Source organism: Physeter macrocephalus, chromosome 11 (genome assembly GCF_002837175.3).
Source record: "Physeter macrocephalus isolate SW-GA chromosome 11, ASM283717v5, whole genome shotgun sequence".
Classification (NCBI taxonomy): Eukaryota; Metazoa; Chordata; class Mammalia; order Artiodactyla; family Physeteridae; genus Physeter; species Physeter macrocephalus.
This window is the reverse complement of record NC_041224.1, coordinates 106,663,538-106,669,537: the sequence shown is the minus strand read 5'-3', so window position 1 is coordinate 106,669,537 and position 6,000 is coordinate 106,663,538. Positions and strand designations below refer to the sequence as shown.

At 38.6% G+C, this 6,000-nt stretch overlaps 1 gene segment (V, D, J or C); it reads right to left on the bottom strand.

Moving 5' to 3' along the window:
- LOC102993450 (T-cell receptor alpha chain constant-like) overlaps positions 1-6,000 on the bottom strand; it is a 369,182-nt gene that overhangs the window by 300,474 nt on the left and 62,708 nt on the right.

The window sequence follows — 6,000 nt, the reverse complement described above, 5'->3', positions numbered from 1 at the left end:
CTTTCTTATTGGGCCTACGTACCTGATCCACCTTTGCTGCAACCGGTTACATGGGCAGAGGCTGATTTTCCAGTATTTTATAATGATTCTACTTTTGGGAGAGTAATGGGGAACCTTCCCATCATGAATATGTCTATAAATTACACTAATTGGTTTAACTCTTTTCCTGTTTGCTTAAGCCCTCTAAATATAGAATCCGGATGCATTAAAGCTATAGCTTTGGAACATACAATGGCTTTTGAAACAACTACATCATCGAAATTGCATTCCGAAGTTGCTCTTTCTATTTACAAAAAGATAGGATCATCGGTAGTTCTTCCTTGTAAACAAACAGTTTCTAAACGAGGGGATTTCACTACCGATGTGTGGTGATATAAAGATCATAAACCTGTTCATTTTCTAGGCCACATTTCCAGAGTTAATGGTAGTGACCCTTTAGATCATTCTATTTTTATTAATCAGCTTCAAATGTCAGATACCGGATATTATATATGTGTTGAAGCTTATATAGGAGCACCAAAAGGGACTCAGCAAGGGACTTTACTGGCCGGCCATAGTTTAAAGGTATATAAAACTGATGCCTGCAACGATACATGCCATGGTATCATAGTACTAGCATGCAAGCTTGGCTAGAATTATCTGAAGCTTTAAAAAGACCTAAACGATTCATTGGAATATTAATATGTAGCATATTAGCCTTAGCCGCTTTAACAGCCACAGCCGCTACCGCCGGTTTAGCACTAAGTAAAACTGTACAACAAGCACATCATGTTAATCGATTGTCTAAAAATACCAGTATTGCATTAGCGTTACAAAGTCATATTGATACTCAGCTGAAAACTGAAGGTGATGAGTTGAAAAATGTTCTCATAGGTTAGGAGACCAGATTATGGCTTTAAAATTGAAAATGCGTTTGATTTGCCATATGCTAAATATACTTGGATTTGTGTGACTCAACACGCTTATAATGAAACTGATTGGGATTGGGACAAGGTAAAAATGCACATTTTGAGTGTGTGGACTGATGGACATATTAGTTTGGACATACAAAAGCTGAATGCGGAAATACAAGCAATACAGGAAGCTCATCTACAAGAAGACGGGCCCCAGCCATTAAGACCCTCCTAAGCCTCAGGGCCCGATTGTACTCTCCTTGGTATGCATCCTGGACTTTATGGTATGAACGTAAAAAAGGAGATGGCCTTTGGCCAGATCGTTCCAGGAACCTGCTCAGATAATGAGAGTCCCTGGTTGTTCCCTAAAGCTAGGAAAAGCAACCCTGGAGGGGAAGTTGGTGCCTTTGTGGAACAAGCAATAGACCCGCTGATGCAGATATGGTGGCGACTGAGCCGAGACGATAAACCAGTTCTATAGAACAATGTTTATGCAAAGTTTCTGCCTTAGGGCACAATGACTGTGCAAAGTCCCTGCTTTAGGGGTATATATATGACTATGCTTTGTTAATAAATTTGCCTTGCAACCATCAGTTGTTTGTGCCCTTCTGATCCCATACCTTGGCGCTTTCCGTTCCCTACCCCCTCTCGTCGATTGTTGCTGCACTTTGAGGACCCGCCGCGGCTGGTGGCATCTAAGCACCATAAATTCAGCTCATAAAATAGTACAAAACCAAAAGGCTCCCCCCCAACCTTCTTCTGTATTAATTATGAATCTATTTGTTGTAAATGACAGAATCTCAACTCATGCTGGCTTGTTCCCAATGAGAGTATTTTGACTTTTGCAGTTCCAGGCAGAGCTGGATATATAGTCTCTGATGATGCTCTCAGACCTGTCTTTCTTCACATCTCTGCATCGTCTTTCTCTATATTTTAGGCTAAGGCGTGAATGATGTTCCCTAAAATGGTCCAGTGATTAACTTGCACAGCTCACAATGATATGGCAGCTCAACTGTGCAGAAAAAACCACGAAAACCACAGATATCCACTTAAATGAATCTGTCTGCAAAGCAGTTGTATTCATGGCTTGCATCTTTGTGCTTACCCTCTTTTCCACAATGGTTTCTAGTTTTGAGAGGCTGTGAACCTATTCTAATAACTCTTTCAAATTTCAATGTTAATGATAGATTAAAGCAAATCTTGAATAGTCCCTTTTGGACAAATCTTCTCTGTCCATGGTCTATTCTTATTTCCCCTCCCTTTCTCTTAAATTATTCTTGGTCTCTTCCACCATTCAAGACCCCAAATATAGCATTACCCAACATTCAGTTGTATATAGTATATAGCATTACCCAACATTCAGCACCAAGAAAACTTTTCCTTGATCAAACAATGGTGAGTGGGACTATTCTAAATCTATGGGTTGCTTTTCTGGGATGGATCATAGATATTTGATGAAAGTAAAATGTACAAACTTTGACTGGAAGTTTCCACATCTCTCACTTCATCCATCACTGAGTGTTACAGAAAGTCTTTTATTCAATAAAATAGATTTCTCTTCCTCTTCTCAGTTTCTACTTTTGCAGAAAGCCTTCCTCTTTCTGAATGATGTGGATATAAACTAAATCACCAAACGGTGGAATAACAATTTTAGTTTTACTACAGTGTTGTTGTCTATTTTTTATGTGCTTACTTGATTCTCAACCCTGCACCATTTAATAGAAAAAATGGAGCTATAAGACCCCTAAAAATTTAGTATATTGCTGCCTGAAGAAATATCCTTTTTAAGGTACACCAAACCATGCTCTTCTAAGAGTGAACCAAATTAGACAACAAACATGTTTGTGATGATAAAAGGCACAGTGGGGGTAAATTAGAAATTAGCCTTAATGTTGAAGGACTATCTGCCTGGCTTATCCTTATGGCAACTCAGTACCCTGAAGAGCAGGGAAGTAGATGGGAACATATCTAAACTATACCAGTACAAGTACTGAGGAGGACAAAATCTCACATGAATTCAGGAGTTATTTTCAGTGAAAATCATGCAACGGTTTTTGCAGCCAGATGAGGAAGAGAACAAAGTACAAAGCAAAGCAGAATGTGGTTATGTTTTATTTGTTTGGTCTGTATTATTTGATTTAAAAGTTTGTCCTTTATGCGAGGTTAATGAATGCAGAGAAGCTATTAGTCTCCCCCTAAGTCTAAACAAAACTCATGCTGGAAAGTGATCGTAAAATCGCAACACATTGGGAAAGTGTTTAGATTTTTCCTTTCCTGCAATATGGTGATTAGTTGGTGGTAGAATTGCTCAGGGAAAACGAAATTTATTTGTTCATTGAATCAATCATTATGGAAATCCAGTTTTTCTATACAGTTAGAAGTGTGCTTGTAAAAGTAAATCTTTGATATTATCTAACAGTTTAAATTTATATTAAGAGCTCATTCTAAAAAACAATTTCAAGATATTCCTTAATGTTGCTTATGCTAAAGACAGGTAATCTCATGACATGTTTTATTTTTATCTGGAAAGAAACCCAGTTCTGAGCTGTGTGTGGCCCTCTTGGATGAACTACTGCCTCAAGCTAACATTTCATATTATCTCACAGTACCATCCAATAAAAATTGTCCCTTTCAGTAATATTAAAAACTTTTAATTTCCTAAACTCTTCTTGCTTACTGTTTCTTGATCTTTGCTCTTAATAAGTTTACGCTGCCTGGAATGTGTTCTCCTACCATTGCCCTCACTTAAATTCCTACACAAGCATCAAGTAAAAATTCAAAATCCAATTTCCATGAATTTGGAAGTGATTTTTTTTTAATCTGTGGTGAATTTTACAAGCTTTTTGGTTGTTCAGTTTTTTTTTATGGTATTTTCCCTCATTTAAAACTTAAAATTCTTAGTTTGGTGCAAAATCATATTGTTTTGTAATCGTTTCTGCAAATCACTGGAAAATGGACATTCCACTTTTCTTTGACTAGTTCCTGTAATGAGGAATATTTTACACCTCAAAGCAGTCTGTTTTGTTTTGAAAAACCTCTACTTGTTCATTTTTCCTTATAGGGAGCTGAAATTTGTTTCCATATAAATTCTAACCATTGGCTATAAATTTGCCTGTATACATGGGTATAAATATTATCAGCCATTCATTCATTCAACCATTGTTCAGTGAATGCTTATTGGTAAAAAAAAAAATTGATATCTTCATAAAGCTTAAATCTAATGAGAGAGATATTCTTATGACTGCTAGATAGTAAGCTCTTTGTGTACAAGCATCATTCGTAAAATATTTTTATATTGCCTAACAAAGTGTGCAGAAAGGAGGAAACAGAAAAACCTCAGGTATGAATTCTGAGAAACATCATTTTGTGTGAAAGTGAGTGCCTCCTCTTGTGGGGTTGTGAACAGACTGAACGTGGGCGGGGTCCCCATGATTACAGGGCAGAAGGTGGAGTCTGAGCCTATGACCTGCACAGAGACATGTTCTTCTTAATGGTTGGAGCTCTCACTCTTGCTGCGTGTGTGACTGTGTTAAAAATAGAAACCTCTCCCTCCTGGCGCTTGTGGACTGGGGATGCTGCCCCACTTTCTGTTGGCTCTCTTCCCTGTTCAGAGAGAGGAACAGACACAGAACACTAGACATCAACTCTCCACTTATTCAATGATTCATTTCATTTTTTCCAACTTTTCTGGAAACAAGCGAGCAAAATTTACTTTTAAAGGACTAAAACAAGACCTGAATAAATGAAGAGGCATATATATTATTCTTGGGGAGGAAAACATAATATCCTAAAATGTCAGTTTCCAATGTGTTTCCAACCAGAATCCCATTTGTTTGCACCAAACTAAATAAGTGAGAACAAATACCTTGGAATTGTCAACTATATTTTGAAAAAGAATATTAAGATTGGGTTTTCTTTTTATGACATAAAAACTTACTCTGAACAAAACAGTACAGTATAGGCACAGGATTAAACCAGTAAGCGGAACATAGTCAAATCCAAAAAGGAACCAAATACTACTGGTTTAATGGGAGCGTTTCAAGTCTTGGGGTATAAACATGAAATGGTTTTAATTTTTTTCAACATTTGTTAATACCTTCCTTTCTTTGTTAAACCTCTCTTTTCCATTGGGAAACAGGTCTTTTCTTTTTCTCTTAGTTATTAAATTAGTTTTGTTTCAGCAATTCATGTATTCATTTTGAACCTTAATTACCATTTTAGAGTCAAAACTCTGCCCTCCACCTCCACCCAGCAGGATGGTTCCAGCGTATGCAGTGACAGCAGAAGGTGTTCTTTCACACTTCATCCCTCTCACCCCTCAGTGCTTGGGCAGAGAGGTGGGAGAGAATAAAGGACTCTCCTTTCACCCTTTCCTGGCCTGAGCAGCCTTGCCTCCTTGGTTGTTTAGACTGCTCTTCCTTTATGTGAACAGCCACATATTGTGGAGGAGATGTCCTGCCCCTTCCTGTTGGCTCTTATCTCTGCCTGGTCACAGATTCTGTCTCCGTGACAGATATCCAAACGCTTGCTTTCTCACGATGGTGTGTTAGTGGTTTCTTCAGGGGCTACAGAGCCATCCACCCGCAGTTGCCTGCAAAGAGTGATTGGCCGCAGGCTCAAACTCTTCCTCCTCACAAAGCCCACATATGGACCAACAACACAGCCTCCAGCTGCCAGGACCCCTATCACATGGCAGCTCTTTGGGGGCAGCGTAGGTTCAGGCAAGTTGGTTCAGAACCTAGACAGATTCATTAAACTCACAGGAAATTCATAGAAAATTGTTTCAATAAAAATGGGAATGAAGGCTAGTGCACTGTCTTTTAGCTTTGCTTTCTTTCTCCTGAATTTTATCTTCTTTTCACGAGAACCTGACATGGTCTGCCAGTTCAGAAGCTTGGAGCTCATTATCTTCGAGACACATGACTATAGCCAGATTTCAACTTAGTGGAATAAGTTATGAGATGAGTTAAACCATTCTTCCTTCTGCATAAGGCTTGCATTTCCCCAAAAGTTCCCCTCTTTATGCTCCCAGTTTTCCCTCCAATATCTCTTTTGTTAATGCCAGTCAAGCAGGTTTGGCCTCTCTTGCCCCAGTGGAGTTGCCAAG